At 31.1% G+C, this 12,326-nt stretch overlaps 1 long non-coding RNA gene across 1 annotated transcript; it reads left to right on the top strand.

The window, feature by feature from the left end:
• The first annotated feature begins 8,860 nt into the window (after positions 1-8,860).
• LOC132721876 (uncharacterized) lies at positions 8,861-10,438 on the top strand. Its single transcript, XR_009624535.1, has 2 exons — positions 8,861-9,340; positions 10,183-10,438. It is a non-coding gene; the product is annotated as an uncharacterized LOC132721876 (long non-coding RNA).
• Positions 10,439-12,326: the final 1,888 nt, after the last annotated feature.

Here is a 12,326-nt window from a genome sequence, read left to right as displayed (position 1 = left end):
AATCATCTAACTATTATTCAGTATATGTGATTCTTTATCAGAGGATGCCGAACATTTTTTTTCAATGTTATAGGTACACTTTACAAAAAAGCATTTTATTTACAAAAACAAGAGTTCCATCTGCTTAGTACTTAAAAATCTACTCTGCATTTAGAACTTAAACGACTGCGCTTATTGAAGCATGTTTAAAATCATATAAAAGAAACAAAGAGGTTTACTTAAAAAGTCATGTCTTTCTTTTTCATTTGTATTATTAAAACACAACTCTAACAAATATGCATCTGCTTCACAATCGGTATGTTGGTAGGATAGGTGATTGGTTAGTAGCAGGGTGTTGTGACACACAACTGTTAGATAGTACAGCAACTACTTATCCTTATAAATGAAAATGTATAATAATTCAATGCATATTTACTTTAATATAAACCTTACTTTATCATACTAATGGTAAACATTTAAAAGGGAGAGCCAACGATAATGTTGCAAAAAACTTTTGGCCCTATCATTATGTTGTACATTGTGTAGATATTTTGATGTAAAGAAATGATGTACACTTATATATGCAATAAAATATTATGAAACTAAATATCAAATAAAACTGTTTAACTGGCTCTAAATGAAATAACAGAAATATCGTTAAATCTAGGCGATTAATTCGCCTGACATATGCTTCAAATATCCGTAATAATAAAGTGTGGTTTACATTAACAATCTGAAACATGCAATTAAATTCTAATAATAGCTAAATTGACAAAAAATGAAACATGAATAATTGAAATGATAAACTGGAATTAGCGAGACAATTACAAAAAATCTTTATATTAACCACTTCAATCGTTTAAATGACTTCTAAGAACATTTTTTATCTGGTGAAGGTCTGGTTATTCCAGTTCCTAAATGTCAACAAAATAGCTCTTCAATCAATAATAGAGATATATTAATAATATTTCATTTACAAGGAAACATGTCCTTAAAATATAGTTTTCTTTCAACAATAACGACATTTAGCCGTTATTCTTATATCATCGAATAAAAGATATTGTTTCACTAATCCTAATTTAATATTATGTTATTATTGTAACTTTTGCACTCCAATGAAGTTGAGTTACAGTTCATTGGAGGTACAGCAAGTTTTCTAATTATAATGTTTTCATACTGGTTTTCTTTTACTTGAGGACTTCGTTCGTTTTTTTTGTAGAATGACACAAAAGTCTGGTGTATCGGTGGATAGTACTTACTTCTAAAACTTAATGTAAAACAAGCTCATGTCAGTGCTAAGCGCGGGATGAGTGGTTGGTTGCATTTTCTACTGCTGCCCATGAACTAGGTCATTTAAACCGAACCTTCAATATTTTGTCGTGCTTAGTGACATTTCAATAGAGAAAATAAGAATCCCTAAAGAAAGACCAAAACGGCAAAATTTAAAATGTTGAAGGCTCGGTTTGACTGAGCCTGTTCATGGACGGTACTGTCAAGTGCAAACTACAGTTCATGCCCCCTATCAACGGCTGAAGTAGATTTTAAGTCTCCTATTTTACTATTACTATTACTATTTCATACAAAACTTGTTTCGTGACAATAATTAAGCACACCTATTACAACTGATTTTAATTTTGACCTGCATAACATCTTTCTTAATTTTCTTCAGCATAAAAATACTTGCAGTTCTATGAACAATTCCCCTTGTCCTTTGAATGCAATCAATCATTCCATTATAAATGTTTGACCTGCTTTTTTCATAATTAATTAGCATATAAGTAAATGATTCTCATTTATAGGTGAAGAATATCAACACATGCAAATGATTAGTTTCTGTCACAGCATATTTAAGGCTGTCATTCAAGATATAAGATACGACCTTGAGACCAGTAATGCTCTTAATTACAGATAAACGTTTTGAAACATATATTTTGAAACATTTGAATATAAGATAAAGTTAAATAATTTGCCGCTTGAATACTAACATCTTAATAGACAACTTTTCCACAATGTACATTAAACAATTTTTTTATAATGACATAGGACCTGCAAGACGGTGATGAATTTCTTGAAGATGTAGAGTCATTCAAACTGAACCTACAGTTTTGCTAAGATCATCATGTACTTCTGTTTTTTTTTTTAAATGCTTATGCGGGATCTTGGTTTTTTTAAAAAATAACGTCATATAATGATATTTCGTTTTTCTGAAATATAATTGCCTTTGCCTTGTTGATCTTTATTCTTGTTTATTCTTGTTTTTTATTCATTATTCGATCCACATATTGTAATGCTAAAAGTAGAGTGTGGAAATTCAAAATACAACATTATTAAGTTGTTGTTTTTTTATTTCGAAGGACAATAAACTATTTTGTTAATGTAAGGTTTCACGTCGCACCAACACAGTAGCGGTCTTATGAATAATTAGGTTATTTTCATATACCCTCTAAATAAAAATGTATTATCAAACTTGACAGCAACCAACGGTGTGCCGCTAAGTTACGCAAGGTACACATATGTAAACATAGCAATATTTCTAAGGTTCTTTGCAAAGTAAAAATATGGTTATCAAAATCAACAAGGAAAGGCGGCGTTCAATGAACTAAGTGCGTATATTGTTTCGGATAACAGAACGATCATAATGATTCTCAACTTATCCGATCTAAGACTTCTAGTGGTTGAAATTATATTCCAAAAAACAATATTCTTTATTTTTTATTCCACAAATAAAAAGTAAAAATAAATAAATGTCAAAATATTTTATTTTTTAAAGGTTTTGTCGATCAAGTTTCTCCTCGTTTAAGGAATTTACACATGAGTCTCATTCAATAAACAATAGATTACGATTCTAAAATTAATGGTTCTGCTAGGAAATCCCATTTACAAAAAAATGTCACTACAAGGTTTCTTACTGAAACATTACATTCTCTGAAATAGATTACATGAAAATCAAATGAGAGATAGCAATAAATTTTATATACTTGACATGACATATGAGACAAAATAACATCTGGCATATGAATGTCATCAGGTCTATTATTACATTGGACATAATGTCATTAAAATTGATATTTGAGAAAGGTGGTCTTTTGATTAGGGGGGGGGGGGTCTTGCGAATGTTGGCTTTGCCCTGTTGGTCTTTGTTATCCTTTTTTAAAGTATGTATTATATATTGAGACTACAGCTATGCTTCTTCAACTAACACCAGCTCCTCTCATGAAGTAAGCAAATTTTTGAGTGTTTGAAATATCCTGTAAACTTAAATTGTATAAAGTTGTATCTTTGCTGCCAGCAGTTTACATAATTTTTGATTGAACTTTCAAAATATTTAAAAATGCCGGTATGGAAAGGGGTATGCAACGAATCTTAGCTAAATGACTACTAAAGGCCTAAAATTTTGTTCCGGAATATTTTATTCTGTTTACACACAGATTTTATGTGGTTAAATAAAAACATTTTATGGAGAATCGACCAAAACTTTATTGAAACATCATTTAACCGTTTTTAAATTTTACAAAAATATTTGATTTGATGTAGCTTTATACACTATAAAGATTTCGCCACAACTTAATTAATAAAGTATGGTTTTGAAATATGTTTAAATTAAGTTGGACACAAAACATCAAAACATGTTTGCATTCAATAAGTGCGGTTATTTCTGGGTGTGCCCTGCTGCTGTTGCTGGGGTGTATCGGGGGCTGCGTACTGTGAACGTTGCATTTGCACTGTTGATCTTTGTTCTCGTTTCTTATTTATTTGATAAGAAGATAGTACATGTAATTTCTTTAAGACATTCCTTTTAAGCTTTAAATGATCATTTTTGAGTAAGTTGGGAAAATTTCTTTCAATTGACAACAGTTAAATACAAGTACTAGTAATTATTTTGTGATGATCTTGGCATTGAGCAAACCAATCTGTATTAACTAAGAGCAAATTACTAGATAAATACCCACAGACGTGTTCGGTGTCTCCAATAAATTGTTATGTCATTAATATAATTCTACACGACAACAAATAAACAATTAATCAGCAATCAGAAATAAAAACACTATCTCCGTATTACCTTAAAACTTCTCACCAAAACATTTCCCCCCGTTTTTACTCTCAGGGTGGAACAGTGAAAATTCAATCCCGCCAGCAGTTTTAATTTACCTGTGGAAACCGGTCAAGACTTGTTTCTATTCTAAGCCATGACAGCCATTTTGTGCAGCAAAGCAAAATGTGCCAGTGACATGCACAACAAGTTCCGAGAAATTTCGTCGAAATCTCACCAGCAGTTTGTCATGTAACATTAATATCTAGCGTATTTCATTTACTACTTTTACTTATAGATTGTTATTTAACGCAACGTGTTACTGCTATCAATAACATGTTATTTTAAAGAATTCAGCAAAAATGAATGAGAAATAAGATCAAGAATGCATGGCGACGTTCACAGAACGAAGCCCCTGACACCAATCACTTTCCGGGCCTTTCCGTCAGTCTTCGGATGAGGACCTCGAACACAATTGTAAGAGTACACAGAACGATTTTGGTCTAATTTATGCTAAGAAACTGAACATGTAAAAATTGTGATTTAGTGCTTGGAGTTGTTGATTATGTTAACTCCTATATATCTAATGAAAAACAGAATCCCTAAAAAAATCCATCAAAATGTTGCAGGCTCGGTGAGCCTATTCATGGATGGTACTGGAAAGAGCAAGTAACCGTTTACGCCCTCTCCCCGTAGCACTGGCTAAAGCTGAATTCCACATCAACAACAAAAGGTGAAATGTATGTTTTGAACTTTCTTTAGGGATTCTTATTTTCTCTAATTAGTAATGTTTTCCTTTATTCAAACAAAGTATATGTGTAATATATATTCAAGACTGACATGCATTGATTACCAACTCGTCAAAGCTTAGGTACTAGAACATGTTTGTTTTGATCTTTACTAGATTTATTGTCAATAACAAATGTAACTTCCCCCTGTGACTGAGGGGTTGTCTTAAAAGAGTTGAGACATAAGAATTGCAGCCACCATTTATCCCTGTGTGATCGTAAGAGGTTACAAAATGGAGTCGATACATCTATTACCTTTAGCAGGTGAGGTAGTGTTAACCCCTGGTGTTGCTTTATTTTTGTAACATCGGTTGTAAGCCACACTTATCTTTCCAGTTTTGGCGCTACATGAACATATATTTTTGTGCCGTAACATCAGACAAACCAAATGTAAGAATACAGTAAAGTAAATTAAGCGCAAAACCTGGCAACTGACAGAACATCGCATATGTAAATTGTGTAATTTGAATGTAACTTATGCAGAGTATCATTTTCTTTTGTGCAGTTCTATGTATAGGGATATACGTAATAAGTATCTTTGAAACATTACTTGGCCCAACTTGCAGAAAGTCAATTATTTAATGTCACTGAGAAAGGATTATTGTTCAGAATTACTAAATTTGTAGACAAAATATAACCTTGAAGCAATGTTTGCTTCTTAAATTATTACAATGTTAATTGTATGTATTGAACTGTTTTGTTTTGTATTATGATCTTTGTGTAATGTAGTATACGCTAAGTTCCTATGTTACCATGCTATATTTAACAAATAAACGAATGACAAATAAATTTATTCAGCTTTAAATTTAATTCTTCATAGTTCGCCATTATACTATGACATTACTATCTTGTAAATACTAATCGTGTCAAAGGCCTTGCATTGAGCAAATCAATCGTTATCAATTAAGCATACATTACTATACAAATGCATTATTTGACACACCTTAACGACGTTTCCAATCAATTTATGTGTCATATATATTATAATTTCACACAACAATCAATCAACAATCAATTAGCAAGCACTAAGTCCCATTTATCTTAAAAACTTAAATATTTATACCTGTCGGGAAAGTATAAATTGATAATATAACATGACCTTCAGTACCCTTAAGTGACAGAAAACTGGCAATCATATTTTTAATTATTTCTTTGATTCACGCTCAGTGATTCACTATAATTTCTGATTTTGAAAACTAATTATTGCAATGCAAAAAGAGTATACTGTTCGTAAGAGAAATCTGGATTTAGAAGGTAATATAAAAATACTGTTGTCGGAGATTAAACTTTGTTGGAAACCTACTAAAATATCAAAATTTTATTAACTTCAGTATAGTTGCCAAGAACTAAAATATCAAAGTCTGAATAACAAATGTCAGATAACACGATAAAGCATTACAATTACAGTCTTTATACAACTAGATGGTTCAAACGTATGTTATTGGTTTATAGCCTGGCGCCTGATTCATGCAAAAGTCACAATCTTGGACTTTGGTGTGATTGCCAGAACATAGTAATATTCAAAACAAATAAGTATAAAAATGACAATGCTAGGAAATATTCTTTTAAGATATCTACAATAAATTATCCTAAATTCTTTTTACTAAATATGTCAATCTTTCAATCGGCACAAAACCATACATTATTTAAGCGCGCAGGGTAAACAACAGATCTACCTACTATAAATTGCTTTATCGCTACTTCCGAGCTAGTGCATGTCTCCAACAATATAGTTAGGTTTATAGTTGTCTTACAACATTTTTTTGTAATTAAGGAATGCTAATATAAACCATGTAGATTTAATCAAAGTTTCAAGGGAACGTAAAGTTGATTAATTTAATTTTGCACTGTAGTTTTTGCAGCGTTACTAAGCTAAATTCGCAAAATGGGTAACGCTGAACAACAACAATGCAAACAAGAATTCATCAACATTATTTCTTTGAGTTTTTAATCAAAGTTACAGGATAGAGTATTCTTCCATTTTTGATATTCGATGCAGTATTTACAAAACACATGCAATAAGACAACATAATACCTTGGTTGACACTAAATTACGCTTGTATTGTTAATGTTATCTGACGTTAGTGATAAAGTACTTTCATAATATGTTTTGGAATAACTACTGGTTTAAACTTTGGGTAAGGCAATTAATTCAGGTATAACGCCGTCTTTCCCCCGGTTCTCGTAAATATAGTATAAATGTCATCATTTTGTTACTTGTGTTTTTCTATTAAAATTTATTCAAATGTTTTAATAACCCTCGATAGAAATGAAAAAGAAAGTTCAAAAGTTGAAATTGCAAACCTTTAGCATCGCTTTATGCTGATTTAAATTTTCAGTGTAATATGCTATTGAAAATAATGATCACGAAGGACGAGAAAAATATAACAATTCCGAAGTGAAATACGGGACAACATTTTACGGCTGTCATACAGGACACGACACCGGTTGTTTTGACTATAAACATCTGGAAAAGGAGATATTCTCTGAGTGCAATTCTATATAGAAAGTATTTAAGTGTAAAGCTTTTACGGTATGTAAATAGAGAAAAAAAGAATCCCAAGTGAACGTCCAAAACGGCAGAATAAAAAATGTTGAGGATTCGGTTAACCTCGATTGGACTTACTTTTGCCACCCACAGATTTAGCTTAGGTCAATGTCACTTTTACTAAAATCGTATTCTGGAGGAAAAGAGTATAATTAATGGATATATTTCAGTCTTATTGTGATGCAATGAATTGCCCGGGAAATGAATAAATCAAACAGAGAGAGAGAGCGTTCTGTGTTACACAATATTTCCTCGGCTATTTTGTGTAATATTTTATTGAATGGAGTGTCGTGTAGTTTTAATTTAGACCTATGTTCAGAATATTCTAAATGCCATGAAAGGTGTATGCTGCTAAAGGCTGATGACACGATATGCATTTTACAAAACCAGAATCTGAGTGGCAAGTCTTTGTGTGCATTATTCTTGACTAATGTTTACTGTTCCTACCAACCAATTTTGTCGAAGAACCGTATGTGCTCTTATAAAACATGAATAAAATATCATGTTTATAATCCAATTTGTCCGTTCATATTTACTTTAAGATGCCTGATTCTACAGAACTTTTTTTAACCTTCTTATATACTAATAATAGTCGTTTTAAAGACATAAGTAGTTTAATTAGATAATGAAAGTCTATTGATAGTAATGTGATGTAATATATTTTACTTTATTTGTTTACTGATAAAGTTTTATGAAGTAAAATATGTAAACTATGTACAGGACTTTAGGGCACACGCTTTTTATTACTTGGGGACCATACGCCGCTTTTCATGAAATGGCACTACTGTGTCACATTGAAGGTTCCATGATAACCGCCGTATGAACACATCTGCGGATGTTTCTAAATTCAAAATTTTACTATTTCATGTTTAAATGTTGAATTCTGCTTGGGGGCGTGGACGTTAACTTGCACTTTCCAGTACCGTCCATGAACAGGCTCAATCAAACCGAGCCTGCAACATTTTCAATTTTGCCGTGTTGGGCTTTCTTTAGGGATTCTGCATTTATCTATTTTAGTAAAAAATAATCTATGATTATAATATCCGGGCTCAAAGAAACGAAGTGTCAGTGGTCTTCTTAATTTTTGTTTGTTTTTAAAACACAAATAAACTTAGCTTTTCTCCTCTTGTAAGATAAGAACAAATACTGTAAATGTTTTATTAAGATTGATCTTAGTAGCAATATATATGTACTCATAGCAAGTTGGCATTCTTTTCCAACACTAAGTTTCAACCAAACACAAAAAGTTAATGGTTAGCCGTTAGCCTTTTTTAATTCGGCATTTGCAATTCGGATTTACACCAATGGGTTGTAAATTTAAATGAATGCACTGTTGTTTCGTCAATATAAACATAAAGTAATAAAAACAAAATAATATATTTAAGAAAGTATAATAAAATGCAAATATACTTTAAACATAGTAACAAATTCAGTGGGCCTGACACGACTTTAGCTGCATCATTGTCATTAATCATAAAACTTCATTAGAGGAAGTTGGGGTCAAACAAATATATCCTCAATAAAACTTGACATACTTTACTCTAAACAGATCAGACAGCCTATCATCTTATTTATAATATACTTAGTCAGTCTTAACATTATACGTGCACAACATTAATGTCAACAATAAATTATAAAATTTAAATAATAAGCCATCATTAATTAATAGTTCTTACATATGATAAATATCAAAATGCAGGGTTATATAAAATACTCTTAACATTCATTAATCTATCAATAGTAATAACTATGATTCATCACTGAGAACAAGATAAAAAGGCTGTATTTTTTTCTACTGCACTATATTCTGACAGTAACTTACACTGGAAACTACTTCCAATCTTTAAACTTTGTTCACACTATTTCGTTATCTCTCAGGTGTTAGTAAAAATATGAATACAAAATTGATTATTGTGAGCATATGTCTTTCATATCTTGTAGTTGTTATATCAGCTGATCCTGATGACATTGTAGAGGACACATACAGCAACCTGGGTGAGTCTTTCGTTTTCTTCTTTTTATTTTTAAATGATTCAAACTGTTTAAAATACCTGGCGTTTAGTAAGACTTTTTCGGTACATCAAATATTTTTGCCTTGCACTAGTCTCGGTTTTTGAACAGTTGAAAAGGCCGATATCGTTCTTAGTTAGCAGTTTATTGTAAGGTTAAACTGATATGACAGATCAATCAAACCTTTTTATTTAATTTCGTTCTGGCCGTTCTTTAGGGATTCCGCCTTTTCTATATCTAAGCAGTTTTGTTATGTACTTATTTACTTGTTAACAACCATGGAAGTAATAAAGGTACAGCCTATTTCTATATAAATAACTATCATTTCAAGGAAACAATTTGGATTTTAAAGACAGGTGTACATAATTGTTTTTAAGATTCATTTGAAGGTTTTAAACTATCTCTAGTGCAATACATCATAATAAACGATGCACATGTGAAAATCAAACATATGTCAGAACAAAAGTAATTAAATAGCTATTAAAATGTAAATTATGTAATGATGCATTCATTTATTGGAAAGAAAATCAATAATTATAATGTCGCACTGACAGTGCATGCAAGACGCTATATGTTTAAATTTAATGATCTATCAGTAAAAATAAGGGTAAGAAAACATCAAAATGGTTGAAAACATGAATTTACATTATTGTATCGGAAATTTAAAATCTAATTTATTATCTGTGTAATGACAATTTTGACCTTGATTATGTTTTCGCCGATTTAAAATACAATATACACGTAATATGGTACAGGCATTTTATTTCTATGGATCAATCTATTATTAAAATAAACTGTATATTTTAATTTCAACTTTTCTGTTACAGTTACTATAAAAATGATAAGGCTTTGTCGCCAACTGAAAGGTGGAATGAGGAGCTACTGTTTGATACAAGTGATGAATCGACTAGGATATGATGTAAACATGCCAACATTCAACGATATAGTGCCCTCATATTAACAGAAATATAATGAAGAAGAAAATATAAACTGCTTAATATGTACTCGGTGTTTTTTTACATTTAACTGCCTGTTTAATGTTTAAGTTTTTTCTTTTATTATGAAAATTAAACTTTAATTAAATGTTGCTTCTAAATATATAACATTTTTATTTGACACTTTTAGAATCAGTACGATTTAGACAAGACACTTTCTAGTTGTCATGTTTTCTGTTATTTTTGTTTTTAAAACAGAAAATGTTGTTAAATGATTTGCAAATCGGTATTTAAACGTACATGTTTGTTAAATATCTTATACATCGTTATATTGTGTTGTGTTATTTTTTCTACAAAATTTGAAAATTCATTTGAATTAGCTTCTCTACCGTTTAATTTCACATCTTTTGCTGCAGCAATTTTTTTTATCGACGATTCATTTAAATATGGAAATGTTTCACAATTTTTATATTCAAACGTTGAGTTAACGTTGAGTTAACTCGGTGGAAGGGTGTCAATAATTGGACTTAATCAAACCGTGCCTGCAGCATTGTGCCCATTACCGTTCATAGCATTTGTAAAAACTTTTTTTTTTCATTTGTACCCACACAAATGACCGCATCGCTAATGCTTTCAAGAGAAGAGCTGATCAGTTGTTTCAAAACCTTAATTTTATTGCTTTAACATTGTGTCGTCTAACGGAAAATCCCACCAGTCAAATGATAATACACAAATACAAATACAACACGTTTATTGGACAAACGAGAACAAAGACCATACTCCGCTTTTCATGGAATGGCACTCCTGTACTGTGTCACCTCGAAGGTTCCATGATAATCGCCGTATGAACACATCTGCGGATGTCACTAAATCCAAAAGTTTACCATTTTTCGTGTTTAAATGTTGAATTCTGCTTAAGTCGGTGCTAGGGGGGGGGGGCGTGGACGGTAACTTGCACTTTCCAGTACCGTCCATAAACAGGCACAATCAAACCGATCCTTCAACATTTTCAATTTTGTCGTGTTGGGCTTTCTTAAGGGATTCTGTATTTCTCTATTTTAAGCTCTATTTGTCATGCATTTGCGTTAAAGGAACTCCACTGTGGACCAAAAGCCTACAAAACAAAGAAATTGAATTTCTTAAATAGATCAGCTGGGACACTTCAAACAGAGATATATGCAAAAGATAATTATACTCAGAAATATACCCAGAAATGAATTGAAAATCATATTTTGTACTATTCTTAGCCTGATTTAGATATAAATAAAACGTAACGTTAAATTTTTGGTCATTTTCCACAATTACAATAATTATTCAGGAGAAACATAGTGAGCGAATGATCTGAAATTTTGTATACAAGTTATTGACCTACATCTGATGGAACATTAATCTCGAAATATTATTTCCAGCTCCCTCTTGTCAAATAACATCAGTTGAGTCCCTTTAACGATATTTGTCTCATGGAAACAACATCAGTTAATCCCATTAGTGATAGAATAATTATCATTAATATAATTATATTATACAATTATATCGATTAAGAAGAAAAGAATAAGGGCAATAAGTCATGTTGAACTTTTAACGAATTAAACAAAGTACGATTTTATGCAATGGGAAAAGGACTAATCAATCGCAATTCTTTTACCTAGAATTTAAAAAAAATAAGGAAATGAATATTTCATTGGCTTCTTTGCTGGAAGTATCGTACAATTCAAATGTCAATATTTTATATTAATTTTCAAAATGATCTGAATTAAATCATAAAAATTGTATGTTGCACACACCATGCCTTTTAAAAACAGTATTCACTAATACCAACGTTTACGCTACCCGTGGGTCACCTTTATTATTTTTACACATTGCGTTTTATTATGGTCAGGTGTATAAAATGGTGTAGGTGGTGATGATATCATCATGCTTTTTAAATTAGGAATACATACAAGAAAAGCATTCATGTTGTTGAATATTCAATATTTGAACAATGTCCTTTCTTTTATAAAAAATTAATATTTGTTGTTCAGTTCGTTATAAGCTCA

Source organism: Ruditapes philippinarum, unplaced genomic scaffold (assembly GCF_026571515.1).
Source record: "Ruditapes philippinarum isolate M1 unplaced genomic scaffold, ASM2657151v2 ctg1822_1_1_1_1, whole genome shotgun sequence".
Lineage (NCBI taxonomy): Eukaryota > Metazoa > Mollusca > Bivalvia > Venerida > Veneridae > Ruditapes > Ruditapes philippinarum.
This window is presented reverse-complemented; position numbering and strand designations above follow the sequence as displayed.